This window comes from Astatotilapia calliptera, chromosome 5, assembly GCF_964374335.1.
Source record: "Astatotilapia calliptera chromosome 5, fAstCal68.1, whole genome shotgun sequence".
Lineage (NCBI taxonomy): Eukaryota > Metazoa > Chordata > Actinopteri > Cichliformes > Cichlidae > Astatotilapia > Astatotilapia calliptera.
In genome coordinates, this window is record NC_137426.1 from 1,542,386 (window position 1) to 1,562,866 (window position 20,481).

Here is a 20,481-nt window from a genome sequence, read left to right on the forward strand (position 1 = left end):
GACTTAACTGCGTGCACAGATATCGACAAGCCCTGCACGATGATTATTCACATCCTGGATCAATGTCATAAGCGTCTCAGCTCACCGGAGGAGGCGTTGAGTCAACAAATTGATTATTTGCTCATGATTAGAGGGTGAACGCTTCACAGATAAAGACAGAGAACAGTGTGGAAGCTCACCTGAGGCTGCGCTGCAACAGGAGGGAGCCAGCCAGAGATCGAGCAGGACTCTCAGTTAGTTTAAAACTGTCACTCATCAATCAGCACGTTTCAAAGTTTAAATCCAGGGCTGTAAATAAAACTACAGTTTATCATACATGTATTTATTTCCAGCTGCAACATTGAAATGATGAACAGCTTAATGAATTCATGAATAATTATAAGGCAACAATATGCACATGATTCTAAATAATATATACTTTTACTTTAGGCGCTTTTAGTATATTTTGGTGCAAACAGCATCTCCACATCATTTACATTTAACTTCATATATGCAAGTGTGTGTAGTTTACTTGCTAATATTGACTTATGGCCTTTTCATCCACATCACGGAGGATATTTTTACATACATGTTTTAATAATTTGTTCTTGGTTTTTCTGAGTAAGGATCGTTTCTGCAACACCAACAGAAAGCCCTTCATGTTCTTTATGTAACATCGTAATCGTTTCAGTTATTGTCATGTTGGGATTGTGGTGGACGTGTGGCGTCGCTCTTACAGACCAACACGACTGAGACTCCCGCAGAGACTCCAGCGTTCATGTCGAAGAAAAACGAGATCTCTCAACGCAAAACAACAAGAAGGGAGGCCCACAACACGCCTGTGTGTGGGAACTGATGCATAACGGTGCGTTTCAATAATTATGAGATAGGCCATCAAAAGGGCGACAGTTTGAAGGATGACTGAAAGAAAGAAGAGTGCGTGGAAGAACAGTGATGATTGTAGGCAGAAAGTGAGAAGTAGGAAAGGTGAAGATGCATTTTTTAATATTAGCCTCTGACAAACAACCTCTGTGTGATAATAATTAAAATGAACGAACTAATGAAAACTAATGTAAAATCAGCAAAATCTGCTCCGGAGACCAGCTGGAGCGAAACTGGACTGCAGTGATGAATCTGAACAAACCAAACCTCAGCGTCTGATTCGCTCCTGCTCAGATTTCAGATACTGTTTATATGTTTGCTGATGACACACAGGTGTACTTATCAGTGCCTAAATCCGCTGCAACAAAAGACTGAAGTCCACCTGAAAACCAGAATCTCCAAATCAGGACCGAAATCCTGGAATAGTTGCGCGTCTGAGTTTCGTTTAGACGGAGGAAAACTCGCTCACGTGTTGGCGTTCAGCAGGTTCAACCACAGCAACGCGCACATTCACAAAGCTGTGTCGCCTTGCTGTGTTTCAAAGGACAGACTTGAAAATCCTTTCACTGGTTTAAAAAGCACGAGCAGACCAAGTTACGTTTCAGATGCGCTCGCACATTTCCGCAGGCTCAGTTTGCGCTCCCACGCTGAGAACCAGAATCAGCTTGTAGATCTTTGCGGTGTGAAACGAACTTCCTGAACACCTCACATCAGACTGTGGCTTTATTTGTTGTACATTTCTATTTTTTCTTGTTCTGTCCTATATTTGATATGTTTCCACGTTTTTAACTTTTGGATGTTTGAATTAAGTTCACTAGAATTTGGAGTCGCAGATCTTAATCTTATTTGGATGTTGTACTTCATCCTTTGACTGATTTGTAATTTTACTGATTAATAACTGTTTGAAAAATGAAATGCAAACAAACTTTTATATTTTGTATTTTATTTTGAAATCCAGTTCCTATCTGGTGTATTTGTCTGGTAGATTTGTGTTACACACACATTTGGCTTGAAAACTAAAGAACTAATTATAAAACACAGAATAATAATAATAAGTGCTGCCCCCGCGCGCAGGCCACTGGTGGAGAGGTGGCGGCGCTGAGGGGAGGGTGGGGGCAGCTTGGAGGGTGGAGTAATTCAGAGAATGCGAGACACTGCCCTCCCTCCCTCTCTCTTCACTCCTCCTCCTCCGGGTGGAAATTCATCCTTCAGGCTGGGTAGCGGACATTTGTGAAGAGGACGTCGGGAGTGCGGGACGCGGAGACTCGGAGACCCGCGGTGGCAGCAGAAGTTCTACCGCCGGGTTTGGTGCTCTGCGGCTTCTGAGCTCCGCGCACAGCGGCGTGATTTCCGTCTTGTGCTTTTCCGGTGGCTCTCAGCTCTTCTCGGTTCCTCGGATTTTTCCAGCTGCCGTGCCTCCCTCAGCTCCGGCGGTGTTCCACTCGGAGCTTTACGGACATCCGCCTCTGCTTCGTGTGCAACTTTGGAGATCTGACACCGACACACGGCCCGGTTCGTCCGCTGCACTCCGGAGTGAACAGGAAGGAGGTAACCGGAGCTCCCCGTCGCCTCCTCCGCCACCAGCTCCGGTGTGACCGCGGCGGCAGCAGCAGAGAGGGAAGCGGGATTAATGTCGGGAGGACCCGGACCCACAGCAGCGCTCACGGTCAGTGTGTTCTCGGCTCTGTGCGTCACCGCGCGGCGGCTCGGCTTCCCGCCGGTGCTTCCGGTGTGTTTAAGTGTGAATATCGGTGCGTTCGGAGCGCGTCGGCTCCAGCACGCCCCGGAGCCCTGCTTGTCCTCGGCTCGGGCTTCAGAACCGAACAGGTGCTTTTTAATTCGGGGGTTGGGGGGTGCCTCTTTCTAAAACGCCTCTCGGTCACAGTCGGGCTTATTTTAGGCGTCATGTGTGGAACTCTGCCCCTGACGCGGACACAGCGCGGCAGTCAGGGGCAGCGTTCCTCGGACACTCGGACGGAGGCTGAGCGGCTCGCTGACCCGCCGGCTCCCCTGCACCCTTCCCGGGCTCTCTCTCTCTCTGCTGGGCTGGAAGTTGGCCGAAGTGCACCAGGCGCGTGAAAACGTGCCGGGCGGCGTGGACGCAAACCTCCACCTCATCAGCAGCTCCTCGGGACTGCGGGGTGAGCAGCGGGGGGAGAGGTGAGGAAGGTGCGCACCGCAGGGTGTTTTCGCCCGACTCTTCTTCATTCCTCTCACGTCCTCTTCGCCATGGAGACGTTTGACAGTCTGCCGCGGCGCGGGGACGTCTCCTCTGACCGGGGGACGGCGGGGGGAGGGGGAGTGAGGGGGGCTCACACACTGCTCCGGTTCAGTGATGGTGTTGCTGGACTCATCAATCAGTCTGTTAATATTCACGTCGTTATGAAATAATCCTGATTTCGGTCATTTTTAAAGCAGAAATTTCCTCCTGAAAACTGAATATTTTCGCTTTATATCTAAAAAGTGGCGCTTCCATGACGTCATTTTCTCACCGGTGAACGGTCTTCTGGTCCAAGCTGATCGGTAGCTGCAGTTTTCGTGAATTGCGTGAGGCGTGCAGAGGTTTTAACCACGGGACGTGATTGGCTGCTTCACGCCAGCGGAGCAGGAACGCGTCCGTGTGCTGCTGCTGGACCCCGAGCGGCGCGGGCTCTGCACTCGGTGCACAGCGGGTTTATTTCAGACACTCTGCTGATCCAGGCTGACCTCAGCTCTGATCTGCTCCAGTTATCTGTTAAACTTCTTCACTCTCAGCTTGCTTTCTTCATGGTTTTTTTTTTTTGGTCCAGAGTAATGTGGCCCCTCTGCTTCACAGGCCCTACATAAATTAAGGGGCTGTGCTGTTCAGTAATGGGTAATTTGGAGGGTTTTGAGCGGTCCCGTGGGTGCTATTACTCTCTGTCTGAAGCGGGAGCAGGCCTGGAGGTCCACCTGTTTTCCTATTACCACCAATGGAAGTAGATCAATACCTCCTCAGTACATCACCATGGATTCTGTTCTCTTCTATTCTGTCGAGGCTTCAGTGACGCAAATCAGCCAGAGCTGCAGCTGAGCACACTGTGTGTGTGTGTGTGTGTGTGTGTGTGTGTGTGTGTGTGTGTGTGTGTGTGTGTGTGTGTGTGTGTGTCATGTTGATGGGGCTGGTGTGTTTTGTACACATGCCGACTTTAATCCTTCACACTGAGAACAATGTTTGTTTCCGTCTGAGAGCCGGAGCTGATCAGCGTCATGGTGGCGATGAGTGTGTGTGTGTTTCTACACCGGACTGTTAATTTGTTCACTGTGTGTGTGTGTGTGCTGACTCTGACGTCCAGCTGTGAAAGTGTGTATGTGCCCATCGTTTGCTGCTTTCCTTCCACGTGAGGCCGTTTTGTGGACACTGTGGATGAAAGTCGTTTTATTAGGCAATGATCAGATACATTTTTCAGAAGTCAATGTACAAAAATGAGGCATGCACTGATAGGTCGCCGTGCTAGTAAACAAAATGCATTTCCTGATGTGAGTGGGTGATGGGTTCTGCGGTGGGCCTGACTGTGGATGACGGCAGACTTTCAGCCTGTAAACGTGTCTGTTAGACGCTGACCGAGCTCACAGTCACATTTTTAAATGTCTTGTTTTGTTTAGCAGTTTAACACCTGCTCACGATCGTATTGGACAAAGAAAAGTCGGAATATTGAACGTTTCCTCTGTGAAAAGGCTTCAGTTGGATTTCTGTAGCACTGCAACACTACAGCGAGAGGGTTGTGCTGTGGGTCATGACTTCATCAGTTTAATACTTGATTTGTTTCCTCTTTCAAACATGAAGATGAAGTAGTGTGTAGAAACGTGGACATATCTGTGAAGATAGTTGCAGAAGCTGGCCGTGGTTCTCCACCTTCGAAGGGTGGAGTTCCTGTGTTTCTGGCCTGAGAACGCCTCCGTGTCTCCCCAGGAGAGCTGAGGGAGGGCGGGGTGTCTCTGATGCCCGTGAAACCCCGATGCAGTTTTTGTGGGAGTAACGTAGTTGCTTTGGTCCTGGGCTCTGGTTGTTTGGGATTTGCACCCCAGACTGTTTCTCCTGGCTCCAAGGAGCTCCACAGGCGTGTTTATCTGCATGAAGCTTATGTCAGCAGTTTTCCTTTGGGTGTGTGTGGCTGCCTGCCCGTGTTGCTCATGTAGGAGGGCAGTTGCTGGGGTTGGGTTATCAGTGATTCTGCTGCTGTCGGGTTTGGTTTAACTTCAAAAGAGGTCGTAGATGCTGGTTTCTTTCTTTTTTTCTCCATTTTTGCCAGTGACCTGCTGCTTGTTAGGTCCAGATGTGGACCTGTGGTGCTGAGTTGTTTCAAACGCAGTCAGATGTGAACATGTGAAAAAAAGGCAAACGTGTTCACCCAACTGTCCCCGAGCGAGAAAAGCTCTAAAAACCAGATCAGTGCATCCGGCAGCTGCAGTAAATAACCTGGTCTCCTCTTCTGATGAGACGCCACGCGCACTCTGAGCCGTCATCGGTTTGTCGGAGAGCTGCAGCGGCACGGCGAGGTGAGAAACGTTTTGACGTCTCTGTCTGCGTCGGGGGAAAGATGCCTTTTCCTGCTCTCCGGCTGCTCCTCATCACATTTTCTCTGCTTGTCCTGTAGTAGGCGTCTCTGCGCTGACCCGTAAGGGCGAGCGTTTGCTCTCGCCTCTGAAATGCCCCCCAGCCTTTGTTAGAGACGCTCTTCGGGCTTGAATGACCTCTCGGAGCTGCTCGTTGCAATGATGAGCCTAATAGATGTGGTGCAGGCTTCGTGTTTGGCCTGCTGTGTGCTGGCCCACTGAAACAAAGCCTGCTGGCCCGTCTTTGAGGTTTGGAAAGGAAACCCTGGAATTCCACTTTGGGTTTTGGGCTCTACCCCCCCTTACATGCTTACATAAGCAGTAATGTGCTGAGTAACTTCAGACCAAGGGGCAACCTCTGGAGCAGAGAAATGAAGGCAGTGTGCAAACTAATGTTCTCCTGCAGCGAGCCAGTCTCTGTGGACTCCCGTGTTAAAACGTCCGACTTTACAGGGGGAATAAACATGTTTACAGCCTGCTTCAGCCTCTCTGGATAGCTTCTCCTTCATAACAGCTCTGAGTGGGGCCATCTCTTATTTTTATTTATAAGTCGTCCACTGCAGGAGCTCCTGACTGCTTTACGACCCCCTCCTGCGTCGCAGCTGCCCGGCATGGCGGTGCACGGGGCGTTTATGCAAAGATAAACCTTGCAGGCTCATTTTTTTGTCTTTGTTTCTGTAAATCTGACAGCAGCAATGGTTCAGCCAAACAGTCAGTCACACTCCCCTTCCTCCTCTTCCCGCCTCTCTCGCAGCATTTCTTCTGTCTGAGCGAGTCCCCATCTCTGAAATCAATATCATCCAAAATAGGATCGAGTTCTCGTGTTATGAAAAGCCTTGTGCATTTACAGGATGATGAGTCTAATCTTTGGCTCCCTGCTTTTCAAACTTTTGGGTTACGAGAAGGAAAGGGAAGATTGGGTTATTTTTTTCTATTTTTGAAGCTTTGGGTTGAAGGTAAAGAAAACGTTCTGTGGAATAAGCCCGCTTTATCACGCCGGGAGATGAGCTTGAGATCCTTTAGGCGCTTTCCCTCCTCTCCTCCTGAGCTCTCGTGGGCTAAAATAGGGGGATGAGGCATCCCGAGTGTTACTGTGCCCACAGCTGACTACCCTTCTGTCGCTGTGAGTCATGCTCTCGCCACGACTCGAACACCACTTGTCGATGCGCGTTTGTCAGAACTCGAAAATAAAATGGTCATGAGATGTTTAAAGAGCCTCGCGGGCTTTAGGAGGCGTGGGACGGCGAGGGCTATTCTTAGCCTGAGATAACAACGGGGCTTTGGTTGGCGAGCAGATTGAGGGGTGCGAAGCGGGCGAGTGCTGCCGAAGCTGGTTTCAGACACCGGCCTGCAACCCAACAGGCCTGCTGCTTTGTCTCTAGCTGCTTCCTTTATCATTAACAGTCGCAGCTTTCATCCGGCGTAAGCGCTTCATCGGGCTTACAGCGTTCAATGCAGATCCCGTCAGTCTGTCAGGGCTCACGGGGAGTTTCCTCCGTCTTCAGCTGCTGTTCTTCCCACGGACGGAAGATCATTGTGGTTAATTTCAGTCGCAGAGTGAGAAATCGGTGCTGTGTCAGTGACTGTAAAAGTTCACAGCCATTAGAGTTGACTTAACACTTTTGGATATTTCCGAACGCTCGCTTGGAGTCACACCACACCACCAGAACACCCAAATCAACACCTGTCAGCTTTAAATAATCAGCACTGGAGTTGCTGGAGTTCAGAGGCTGGAAGTCATTTCAGGCCCAGCGCATTTTATTTCCTGCTTGCAGGATTAATTGATCCTGATGCCACTAATATCATCAGAGAGGAGCTGCAGTGGGGCGATGGTGGCAGGGGAACTCGTTTGTCCTTCCACGGCGAGCTCATCTGTGCGGATGCTCGCTGACTAATGTCACACATGCTTGAAGTGAGGGCCGTGTTGACCCGGCAACAGGAAGAATCCTCCACCGTCCTAAATAAGGAGGGGGAGGAGCTGCCCAAAGCTTGTGCTCATAGATCAGCGTAGGACTGCCTTCGCACTCTGCTCTCGCTTCGCCATGGCGCATTGCTACAGCAGAGATGCTGTAGATGCTTAAAGTCCTTCACTTGGGGCGGCCACTCCTCCTCCCACGCTACAACCACCACCTCGGCTTTGGAGGTGTTACCTCACATCGTAGTCAGGTCACACTTGGCTGGAAACCATACTGGTGAATTTTAAGTTCGATTACAGCAGAAATTCACAGTGACGATCTTGTTTCTGTTACTGTAGTCGCTTCACTTAAGCCCTGCATCCCCCTCCACGATCCTGCCACAGCTCACATTCATTTCCTGCTTTTCTTATTTGCTTTTGGTCGATTTGCAGTTTAAGTTCAAAGACATTTACAGAAAACAGCTGAGATCTAAATGCAGAGCAAAGCGTGGAATCGATGAGCCTTATCTTTCAGACCTTTACTTGTAAATGAGTGGCAGCGGCGCCGTCCACAGGTGAGTAAAATGTCCCCTGAAGCCTGTTTGTCACGTGCACGTGCGGCTCTGCGGATGCACGGTGGCAGCTTCTTGCAAATCTGACATCGGCTGCTGCAGAGGGAGACGGAAAGCAGAGCCGGTCATAATGAGCGATGCTCGGCGCGGCGCTCGGGCCTGTAGTTGCTGATATGGATCCATTTTAGAGCTCAGCAGGGGGCGGACGTCGATCTTGTAGTGCCGCCTCGGCGCTCGTACCTGTGGAGCGCTGTTGTGGCTCATATTTGTTTGGATCAGTTGCCGACGTGCCTCATGAACATCAGAGGTCAGAATCAGCTCCTTGTTACTTCCTTCTGTTTGCCCGGTTGCCGTGGCAGCAGCAGATATCCCAGTCCCCCCCCCCTCCCTGTGTGTGCTCACATGTCACACTTCTGATTTGGGAGGAGAGAAAACAGGGTGGCAGTTCAGTAATTAGTTCTGGAGCATTAACTGCTTATCAGTGGGCGCTTTTATTAGCCCCCCTGTTTTGGCTGGTTAGCCTTCTGGACATGGAGCCAAATGGCGCTCCAAGTTGTCCGGTCAACCATGGAGGAATTCCTCCGCCGTGCCAGAACCCTCGGTGCCGGGAGAGGACCTAATTGTGATTCGAAATCGGTGTCGACACAGCGGCCACACGCTGCTGCGTGATTTTCACCGCCGAGATGGAGTCTGATTAACTGAAATGCTTCCAGCAGCGAGCAGATAGAGCGATAGGACCGGAGCCTGGGTGGTGCCGTTTGATTTGCTGGGCCAAGCATTTTGTAACCATCAGGTCGACCCGTCTGGGGTTGGGGCTGCTTTTTGTTTCACAGAGCAGAAGATGTTAGATGTGAAATAAAGTCTGAAACACGATAGATTTGCTGTTTTTCTGGGTCCAAACTGATGAAAAGTCTTAAAGGCTGGGAGGATAATCGTACACAAGCCCTCGGTGGCTTGGATGTCAACAGGAAACACCAACTTAAATACCGGACAGTTTCACAGCGTGTTCATGTTGAGCAGATTTTAAATCCATAAAGAAAGAAGAGTGTGGGAGATGCGGACCTTTAGCCCACACAGGCCGAAGGTTAATGCTTCAATATTAACTGGACAGATGCTCATGGACTCAGAATTCATATGATATTGAATATTTGTGGGTCATCTCCTGTTTTCCCTCAGTGGTGACCCATCTGGAGTGTCCAATCCTTTCATAGGATGGATGGAATAATTTTATTTCCAACACAAGTGAAAAAACCCGAGAAAAGAAAAACTTAAAAACATCGAGTTTTCATGAAATACACAATGTTTAGCAGAAGTTTACACTTTTTCTGTTCCCACCCCCTTATTTTATATTCCAGTATTTACACATCAATATTCAGAATATGACATTATACAGTCCACACATGTTTACTATATACAGGCTACACTCATATATGCTACACTCATAAACTCAGCACCCTGTGGTTAACACCCACTATGTATAATGTTTGAGATGTAATCTGTGAAAGTCTCCTACTGTCGGGATTACAGTTCGGCTCGTCCAAACAGAAGCTTCCAGACGTTAAACCAGCACCAACCTGCGCTGCAGGTGTTCGGTCTGGTTTTAGCCTCATGCTAAATCGGCACGTGTTCAGAAACTAGAAGACCAGAAACGCTTTCATGGGAAACGTGAGAAGTTTAGCGTAGTTTGTGGTCTGTGTCCACTCGCCCTGATCGCAGGGGATCAGTTTAAGCTTCTCATTCAGGCTGGAAAACATCAGTGAAAACAGGGGATTGTAACCCAACCCAGTCATGGGCGGGACGCCACCTGGTGGATGTTTCCCCAGCACCGCTGTCCAACGATGAAAGTTCAGTTTAATAAAACCTGATTGTAAAAGTGTTTCTTCGTTTCTGCTCCTTCTTCTCTGCCGGTGATCTTCAGATTTTCTGTTTCTTGGAGCGGCATCGGTCAGGTTTCCATTCTCAGGCTGCTGTTTCATGACGTGCAGTAGATCTTAGTGAGGTGCTGGAAACAGGCTCGCATGTGTGGACATGTTGCTTCAGGAATTCAGCTTCAGCCATGGAGAACTGCCCGTTAGCTGGGGGAGCATAAAAGTGCCAAACAGACACAAATGTTTGCATGAACTCAGTTTTACTTTGTTGACGATGTCTGTGATAGCAACGTGCTGAAATAAAAAAAGATAAGCGCTTGTTTGCTTATCTCGTGTGTGGTGTTAAAAAAGAGACTGTTATCAGGCATGTGCTGCTGCTGCTGCTTTGGAGACGATTTGCATGCTTTATTATTAAAAATTAATGAGTGTGGTGCAAGTGTGAAAGAGGAACCAAAGAAATGACACATGAAGAGGAAAAGCAGCATTTTTCACATTTGTCTCCGGCGGTGGAAACACATTTCCTCTGATGGATTTATGCTTCTTCTGCTGCTCATTTTTTTTCTGCTGCACTCCCTCTCAGAGCATTTTTTTTTTGTATTAATATGAAAGCTGCACAAAATTAATATTTTGGACACAAAAGGAGATGGCCTGCTTTTATCAGCAGAGAGGGGAAACAAACGTCCAGTCATTGGACGGTCGCACAATTTCTCTTTTTCTTTGGGGGGGGTTGATTTTAAAAACAACGTCACAGCGTCACGCCGAGCTCTGACTGTGACGTGTTGCTCTACACCGATCAGGGATTCATTGATCAAACAACCAGGAGAGTCATCCATAATGGAAACGATCATTGGCTCCATCCCCGAATAAAGATTTAGAAATGAGCTCCACCTCTGCGAGTTACAGCAGTAAGATGCTGATTACACACTGATGCATGATTAATGATGAGCTAATGACACAACGCGACTCTCAGCGCGACTATTTTCCTTCATTGAGGTCGCTGACTTCAATTAAATTTGTCTGATTACACCTCAAATTTTGGCTTTAGTTTAAAAGGTGTGTGTGTGTGTGTGTGTGTGTGTGTGTGTGTGTGTGTGTGTGTGTGTGTGTGTGTGTGTGTGTGTTGTTGACTCAGGCAGACAGCTCGGCCCTTCCACCTGGCCCGGAGCTTTTAAAGCATCAGCGACAGACAAATACAGCCGGCCGAGGAAATGAGACGTGAGAGAAGCTGACATGTTAAATCTAACAGTCAAACACCACCCGGCCAGCTTCACACCTGCCCCTGTGTGTGTGTGTGTGTGTGTGTGTGTGTGTGTGTTGTGCAGTTGGTTTCTGAGTAGGTGACTTTACTGGCGTGAATTCAAATGTGTACACACTTGCATACATGCATGCACACACACAGGAGTAAAGACTCCAGACTGCAGAGATGCATTCTTGCAGGAGGAGAAGAAAGACGCAGCGTTTAAACGTCCGTTTGCGTGTTCGGCGATCAGTTCTTCAGTTCCAGTGACGTTTGGATGAACGTGTCAGTTAATTGGCTACAAACTCTCAGCAGAGAAAACTGAAAAAACATTTTTTCGCTGTTCATGAGATCTGTTGCTGGTTGTGTTCTTAATAATCACTTCAGCATTATTGCTATTAGTGCGTTAGTGCTGCAGTTAATGGTTATTATGCTTAAGACTCAATTATTTCTCTCAGATAATCAGATTAAGCTCCCGGAGCCTGAGATCCTGATGATGGCTTCTTCTCTCTGATCAACAATCACAGCAAAGTCAGATTTATTCTTGGCAACAATACCGGAGTTAAAAACACTCAGAGAGAACAAAAGCTCTCACAGCTCGGCTGCGCAAACAACAGCAGTGCAGGCTGCAGTCATTAGTGCGCATTAAACATCTTTAATATTCACAAATGAGGCTGATGTGAGGAAACCTGATGGCAGTTACCAGCATCAGCCACCAGCTTTTCTACTGATGGGTATCAAACACTGAGAAAAGATTATAACTAAAAGATAGGACGGTAAACTCACGCGGGCTGACTGCTCAGCCCGTCACAGGCATGATGGGTAATTCCTACTGTTTCCACAGATTGTATTAAACATCTGGACTGTGGTGTCAGTCTGCACCCCAACAGGTGTGTCCACGCTGCTGTCGGCTCTCTGCGCCCCTAAAAGCTTTAAAATATGCATCTGAACAATGAGAGGTACACGACGGTGCCACAGCCGGCCTGATGCCCTGCGATGTTAAAGTGTCATTTCTCTTAGCTGGTACAAGAACTGGTCAGCTGTGACGAGCTGTGGGTGGACACCAAAAGCAGAAGGTCGAAGTTAGAAGCATGAGCTTCCTCTGCAGGACGTCTGGGCTCGGCCTCTGAGGTGAGGAGGCTCCTCCTCCACATCAAACAGATCCAGCTGTGGTGGGTCAGCAGGACCTCCCAGGTGGGTCGTTTCGGGGATGTCTGACTGGGACCCTGAGGGCAGACTCAGGACCTGTGGATGGATTAACCAGGAAGGCGAACCCTCATCGCTCTTTAAGAATAGAAATGTTGCACATCGGCGTCCATCGCAGTTCCACCGTCACATGTGCGTGACACGGCGGCAGCCTGTGATGAATGACCAGGTGTTGGTCTGAAACCAGTGAATCAATGGCTTCAAAGTTTATCAGTAATATTTTTTGGCTAAATTGTCTTAACTTTATCAGGTTCGTCGATTTCTTTACAATCTGCTTTTGCGCGTCTCCGTCAGTGAACGCCGCCACCGCTGCAATAAAGCCTGATATTTCCTGGATAATCCACTTGTGTGATAAACATAAATTTGGCGACGACTGCAGAGACATTGAGTTTCAGATACATCCAGAAGCTTCCAGCTCTCTGTTAAAGGAGCTCGCATTTCTGCAGCAGGAAGTAAACATGAAATGTGTCACGGCGGATGAATGCTCATCTCCGAGCCTATTTGCAGATTTGTGTAACGGATCAGGATGTCATGACTCACCCATTCATCCAGTTATTCGCCCTCCTTTTCATCCACCCACCCTCCCATCTATCCACACACTCATCCACCCATCAAGCCGTTTATTCTCTCCACCCATTCATCCGTCAATCTGTCTTTTATGACAGGCAGTCATTCAGGGGACGAGCGCTGCCGTCTGCCAGCTCGCTCTGATGATTCACGTCCTGGAGACGCCACGGTGGCGGTGCATGCGCTCGGCGTGTTTGTTGGCGGGCGGCGGGGATGGAGGAGGAATTTGGGAATGACAGTGGATGTAGTAATGGGATGAGCTGATTTATTAGGACTGCAGAAAGGCACGGCAGAGGGTGAGACAGGGAGAGAAATGGGGTTAATAGAAAGCCGTGGCGTGAGAGCGGCAGAGAAAATGAGCACAGAGGTGGAGGATGGGTGGAGGTGGTGACAGCAGGAGGATGGGTGAGTCGAGGAAAATTACACGAGGGAGCAGATTATTGCCTTTGAGCATCCTTCCAGCGCTGCGGACCTCAGGAGGACGGTATTGTTGACGTCGCTGCCGCTTCAGAGCGTTGCACTCTGATTGGCCGATAGCCTTCAAGGGCAAACAGACTGCAGGTGGAGCTCACACCCAAACTCCCCGCTGTTCGCGATGTGGCGGTGGAGTCTTATCGACGCCACAAAATCTCGCCGCCTGCCGACTTTCAGAGAGAGTTTAAAGCAGTTTATCAGATCTAAGAATCATCTGAAGACTTTTATTGGAGGCTGAAACCTTTGCTGGAGTTCAAACTCAAATACCCTAACCCCTAGCACAAAGGTAAATGGTAAATGGCCTGTATTTATATAGCGCTTTACTAGTCCCTAAGGACCCCAAAGCGCTTTACATATCCAGTCATCCACCCATTCACACACACATTCACACACTGGTGATGGCAGCTACATTGTAGCCACAGCCACCCTGGGGCGCACTGACAGAGGCGAGGCTGCCGGACACTGGCGCCACCGGGCCCTCTGACCACCACCAGTAGGCAACAGGTGAAGTGTCTTGCCCAAGGACACAACGACCGAGACTGTCCGAGCCGGGGCTCGAACCGGCAACCTTCCGATTACAAGGCGAACTCCTAACTCTTGAGCCACGATCGCCCCAAGGTGAGCTTCAGGACGATGATCTCTGCTGACGACAGGAAATGAGGGCGGTCCAGCTGCTTGTAGATGGTTATGGTCTCTCTTTGTCTGTAAGGTTGGGTTTATGAAACCTGTTCTCCATCATGTGATGTGATTTTGGTGTTAAATGGTGCCTTTACTGTCAATCTGCATCTTCTCAACTTGTTTTTAATTGCCTGGAGTCACGACCTTTGTTCAGGATGAGATGTTTCTCGTCGTCCTTTTGGTTTCCTCCAGTTCAGAGAATCGCAGACTGAGCCAGTCGTATTTGGGAAGGAGTGTCCCACTCTAGGTGATAACATGTGTAGCCCTTTAAGTATGTGAAGTTATCGTGGCACTTATTAATCATTCAGAGTCTAAATACTCTGTTTGCTCAGAACACAGATGTCTCGACATTTATTGGTCCATTGTTTACGCTTTACTGCTCACGTTAACGATGTCGTATATAAAAGGATTGCTCTGAATTTTAAGAGTTATCTGTACTTATGAATTCAAATTTCACCTGTTTCCTTCTACACACCTACAAGAAGAAAGTTGACTGAAAGAGGTGGAGCTAAAACGCCTGCACTGACACTCAGTATAAACCAAAGAAGGATTATTTTGAATGGTGACTCATGCAAAGCTGCTCTAGGAGAGTCCAAGAATAAAAACGCGAAGCAGGAAATGAGCAGAACCGGTCCCATCCGGCTTCTGACACGTTTCTGCGTCAGGTTCAGACTCAATGTTTTTGTATCCTGGCGTCACCAGTGGTGGATACTCACAACCCAAAACAGTCCCTCTCATACCATCCCAGGAATATTATCCTGGGATGGTATTCCTATACTGAGGTAAACGACAGCTGTTGCTGGGGGGATGGAGCCGGTAACGATAAAACTGGTGAGGAGAAACATGAGTGTGAGAGTCTGTTTAGACCTCAGGATAACGGTGATATTTAGCGTCACGTAAAGCAGCGAGTGTTGTACATCCAACAATCGGCTGTCTGTGTGGAGGGATTGCCGGCAGCAGACGTACTGCTGCATGCAGAGATAGCTGCTCGCTCCTGCCCTAATGACTCCCCCTCTCTCTCTCTGCCGGCTGAAGTGGGTCTCTTGAAGTGCAGTCCTGTACATCCCGATAGCACAGAGCAAACAATGGATGTATTGGCCGTGCTAGTGAGGGTGTTAGCATCTCAGAATAACAACGAGTCGAGAGAGGACGCTCCGGTTGAATTACTGCACTTCAGAGAAAATCCTCGCCGTCTCTTCCTGCTCTATGAACAAACACGGCGCAGCCGAGCAGCCCGTCTTTGTCTTTACTTTTAAATTAAAGAGGGCAAAACAGATGCTGATTAGTTTTCTTTCCACTTGGTAAAATTAGATCTGCTCCAAGTGCCAGAACTTTATTCATGCATACATATCTGCTAAGTATGGCAAGCAAAAAGCAGGGGTTCATACAAACAAGCAGAACGTTTAAAAGTCTGTGTGGTTTCTTTGAGGGGGGGTTGCATGCTTCACTGTGCAGCCGTGAGGGGTGTGGAGCTCATCCTGAATGTTCAAACAGAATTCATATCATTCCAGCCGAGCTGTGCTGATTACAGGCCCGGCTCTGCAGAGGCTCAACACCTGGTTTGAGGTGAACTTAAATAGGAGCTCTGCCGTAAATCCACCTGATGTCTCAGGACTTAAACGCAGAGCAGATGACGGCAGAGCGCCTTCAAGTTTACTTTTTCCTGAGATCTTAAAGCACTTTGAAGGTTCCAGAAATGTCTCAGGTGATTGCTGGTGTGTTTTTTGGAGGTTTTACTGTTATTTTTGTGCCTTCGCTGGTAATCATATATATTTAGCCATTATCTAAATGTTCATTTTCTGGATTTTGCATAAAACAAAGTCAAATGGTTGGCGTAAAATCCTCGAGACGTGCCTTGTGTGTGCAGAGGACTTAAAGAAAGCCGAGCTGCAAAGACTCCATATCTCAGATCCTCCAAACTGTCACACTATAAGTAACTGAACCCAAATTACACTCCAATAACTTTGCAGACGGCACAAATTGCCGACTTTGAATGAAGCCAGCGTGAACGTCGTTGTTTTATGAAGCACTCTGCAGTTTTATGACTTGTTTTCTTCAAGCTGCAGGCAGCCGTCACCTACAGTTAAGAAACTCTTTGTGAAATTAGGTTTTTCCTTTTATTAAAAAGAGACGCATACAGCTCAGTTGGATTGGATTTAAAAAGGCTTCATTTTGTTGCTCACGTGGCAATCTGCAAACACAAACACCTGTAGTAAATACACGAGGGGAGGGGGGGATCAAACAAAATGAAGGCACAGATTTCAAACCCACCGACCGCACATTTTAAAATTACTCATTTCCACCTCCATGTTTTCTTCTTGGACTCTTCTAGAGCAACTTTGCATGATTCATAGTTCAACATAATCCTTCTTTATCCCGTCCTGGTCATTCAGCCAATCAGTTCATCCTCTGTCTGACCTTGTAAACATGCAAATATCCATCCTTGATGACATCATGCAGAGCCAATCGTAGAAAAAAAACTGCTAATCTGTCTGAAGGTGACGTGATTATTAGAAACTCTGGCTGTGTTTGAGCAGCAGGTATTTGACACGACCTCGTGTGTCTGAAATGTGAGAGTAGACCTCTGCATTTAGTCTGCCAGCAAACATGCCGAGCATCATTCACATCCTGAATTCTGCTCTGTAAAAACAAACTTTCTCTTATCATTCAAAGCTTAAAAAGAAAGAGCACCGCCCAAAAAATTAAGTCAAATGACTGCAAATTGCAGCTGGCTCCAGCTCGTATGTCTTTGAACTGAGGAAGTCATCGTTCGAGAGCCCGTTGCCGCTATGTTTGAGCTTGAACTCGAGCAAAGGTTCCAACCTGCGGTAAAGAATAGGTGAGCTTGAGCTCGGGGTCTTTAAATGGGAAATAAGAGATTCTTCCTGATTCGAAAGACAGACGAGGATTCATAGTGTTAGTCGAACCTTTGGTCTCAAAGTCTGTCCTCGTGCACCTGGAGCATTTAAAGTCCTGTTGTGCCTCTGCAATGGGCGTGTGATCCTTCAACTCGGTCATTACTTTTGGGCAGAAATGACAGATCTGGTGAGTCGGGCGGCCGGTGAGCTACGATTGTTTTAATGTGGCCAAAAAAACTAACGACATGGATTGTGGCACACATCTCGGTTCAGTCATTTCCTGCTGTTCTCCCTCAAGAAGCTCAGGACGTCACAGTAGATTAACCCAGTGTGTGACGGGAAACTCGCCCGGTAATGAATGTGAAAGCACTGATGTTGATAGACCTGCTCCCACGTTCTTCCTTTGGTACGCAGGAGATGCAGTGATTTAATTTCAAGACTCTGCGGCTCTTTGGAGTTTCTTGTTTTGACTCTTTCTTCGTGTTATTGTTACTGTTATTCCATCTTCTCCACGTCAGTCGGTCAGGCCTTCAGCTGCTGCCATTACAAACTCTGCCTTCTCCTTTTTTCTGCGGAGCATCTAAATCTCCTGATGTTCAGGCTCGAGCCTTCAACCTTTCAGTCAGTGCCAGGCGCTGCCTTCTCCGCGTCCTTCCCTTTAGTGTTATCAGTTTCTCCTGTTTGTGGGCACTTATTACTTTTTCTTTTTTGATAACACAAGTGCAACGTCACCTTCACAGAACCTTCTGCGGCACAGTGCTCTTAAATCAAAGCACGCCGAAAGTCTGCAGAGAAGATCACATTTTAATTGACTGATTAGCATCAAAGAGGCTTTTTTTCCACTTCACACAGAAGCTGCACAAAGGCCGAAGTTGTTGATGTGATCCAAAGACCAAAGTAGAGACAGGAGAGCAGAATAACCAAATTACCAACCTTGAATTGTCTCTTTTTAGTTTTTACCTGCACGTCCGAGTTTTGAGTCTTGAGCCTTTGTGTTGCAAGTCTCTGACCGTCTTTCTTTTCGGGCGTCTTCAGAGATGAGCTGTGCTCTCACACCTCCTCTAACCTGTTAGCGGCGTGCAGTCACGGCTGTATCAGCACCGATGGCGTGTTCTCGTCGGTAAAAAATAAGCCACGCTGTCGGCGACTCCGTGTTCTCTCACATGTTTTCATTTGCAACAGTTTAGAGGGATTTCAGGTTTGATTCCTCGTGACATTTACCTAAGTCCGTCTGCGGCGGAGCGTCCGTAACATCCGCCACTGAGAGGAAAAACAAAAATGGAGTGATAAATATCAGCTGGCCGTCTCGCTCCATTGGGCTGAGATACATTTAGTAGACGGGGGGCATCTTTAACCTGGCAAAAAAATAAAAATCCACACCGTGGTGCCTTTAAAACCCTGCCAGCCAGTTGGAGGTCACATTGCTCGGGCTGTAAGGCTATCAGCCGTGGCCCGCTATTATCATAGAGATAAAGAATGGGGCCTCGAAGCCGAGACGTCTGCAGTGACCGTGGAGGGAGCGAGGGGAAGGGAGGTAGACGAAGATACGGTCTGGCTGCAGTGAATTATGTCCTTTGGGAAAAAAAAAAAAAAATTACCGGCTGGCAGAAATGTGAGTTAGCAGGCGAGCGAGCGGCGCTCTGGCCGTATCGCTGAGAGTACAACGAGCTGCACTCGCGAGTGACTCAGTAACACGCTGGCAGGCTGGTGGAGTGAGTTACTGCTTCCAGCAGATTGAACAAATTAATAAATGTTATTGATCACCGACCTGCTGCCTTTGATTGACAGAAAAGTCGATTTTTGATTGATTTCTTGTTGTTTTTGGACTGAAACATTAAAACCACCTCCTTCATGTTGTCTAGAAACCGAACGAGCTCTAACCCGCTGGGCCGCAGAGGCAGGAGGGTTGGGTGGTTGGACAAATGTGCTTGCTATCTTTGTTTCCCAATAAATATTGTGAATAAGTGGATGAACTCCAGCTCCACCATCTTGGACTGCTGCTGGGAGCGCTGGTGACTTCTCCTAGCAGAAACAAGTCTCCACCTGTTAGAGGTTCTGGTTCGATTTGGCAGAACCGGGACTAATGTTGTCCACTGCAGTCCAAGACGGTGGAGCTGGAGTTTGTCCTGCAGTTGGACTTGAAACAGCTGAATGGCACTGAGGAGAGCACCGAACGGTGACCTGAACATAGGGAAGCATGATGGGAAGGATTGGTGCTAGCTGGCTTGCAGCTTTAAAAATAAGAAAAAGAGGATTTTACATTCAAGTCAAATCAAATAGTTCTTGTAATAATTTTAGCTCTTCATTCCCACGAGCTTTGGTGGAGGCTCTGTTGGGTAAGCCATCTGCATGTTGGCTCTTCTCCATCACTCTGATCATTAACAGCTTATGTTTTGTTTGCACATCAAGGGGCCTACAGGTGGACGGTGACACAGGTGGTCTGCTAGCTTCGCCTGAACTGGACCTCTGGTCTGTGTTTGTGCTGTTGGAGCATTTTTGATGACATCATCTGACCAATAATATGGCTGCTGTGAGATCACTGTACTAACAGGATCTGAGCTCCAGTTTTGGTGAATAAAATTCATATTTTTGGATGTTACTGAGCAGGTATCTGTAACATGGTCCTGGTATTTATGTGTATCCCACAAAGGTACTGCAATGCAACAAGAGAACCGATGCTTTGTCCTTCACCTGTCAGTGGCTGTTGGCAAAGAACTCTGTCCAAGTGACCTTAACTCTGGCGTCAACTGTGTCTGCAAACAGGAGCTGCTAGCAGAAACTGTTATTGTTGCCAATTTAACATAATGTAACCACGCACAGACAAAGAAAAGGGGAGGAGTTAAGCTGCAGAAACATCATTCTGCCTCTGTGCATGCCCTAAGTCATTATGGGAAGTGCAGAAGAGTAATAATAGGCGTGTCAAAGATCTGTTGATATAAAGTGACACGCTCTGCTCGCTGGTCAAACGCAGATGTTTTCCCTGCGTTTGCAGGTCTGTGTGGTAATAAAAGCAGATTTTTAAATTGTCTCTCGGTGCAAAAACGTGCAGCTCGTTCTGTAAGTAACAATGCACGGCACGCTTGGCTAATAATACTTGTGTAAATAAAGAGAGAGGAGGGGAACAGCCCGGGGGTTTACATGAGTGTGTATGCAGCAGGCTGGCTGTCTGCGCTGCTGCCTGTGTATTTATAACTCGGCAGTGGAAGCCAGATAGGACAGGCACGGAGATGAGAATTGATGACCTGCATCAGCTGGGGATGGGAGGAGATTCCTATCACTGCAAACTCATCGCACACTGATGCAGGTAACCACACAAACATGCTGTGTGAGCGGAAACCGACGGCGTACACACAGGAAACGCGATGGCTGCTGCAGTAAGAAGGTCACTGCGGTGTGTGTGGAAACGAGAGCTGTATCATCAGACGTGTACCTGCTCACAGCTGACCCAGATTAGGCCCGTTTTATGTTTGTGGAGGAGGAAGGAGACGTGTTTGCAGTGCGGAGCTAAATGGAGCCTGTCAGAGGCGTGAAGCACCCGAGGGCTCGTCAGTTTGGGAGTCCACCGTGTACCTGACCCGTTTTAACTAACCCAGAAAGAAAGTAGAGCCTCGTGCATTAAAGTATGTTTACAGGTAAATATGTTAATACCTCCTTTAGCTGGTCACCAGGTTTGACTAGCTGACAGCCACTG

General features: G+C 48.0%; 1 protein-coding gene across 1 annotated transcript in view; it reads left to right on the top strand.

Moving 5' to 3' along the window:
* The first annotated feature begins 2,038 nt into the window (after positions 1-2,038).
* The window catches only part of dag1 (dystroglycan 1), a 55,150-nt gene continuing 36,707 nt past the window's right edge, over positions 2,039-20,481 (top strand). The window contains exon 1 of the mRNA XM_026166564.2: positions 2,039-2,527. The gene's annotated coding sequence lies outside the window, so the exon portion shown is untranslated. The remainder of the gene's footprint in view (positions 2,528-20,481) is intronic.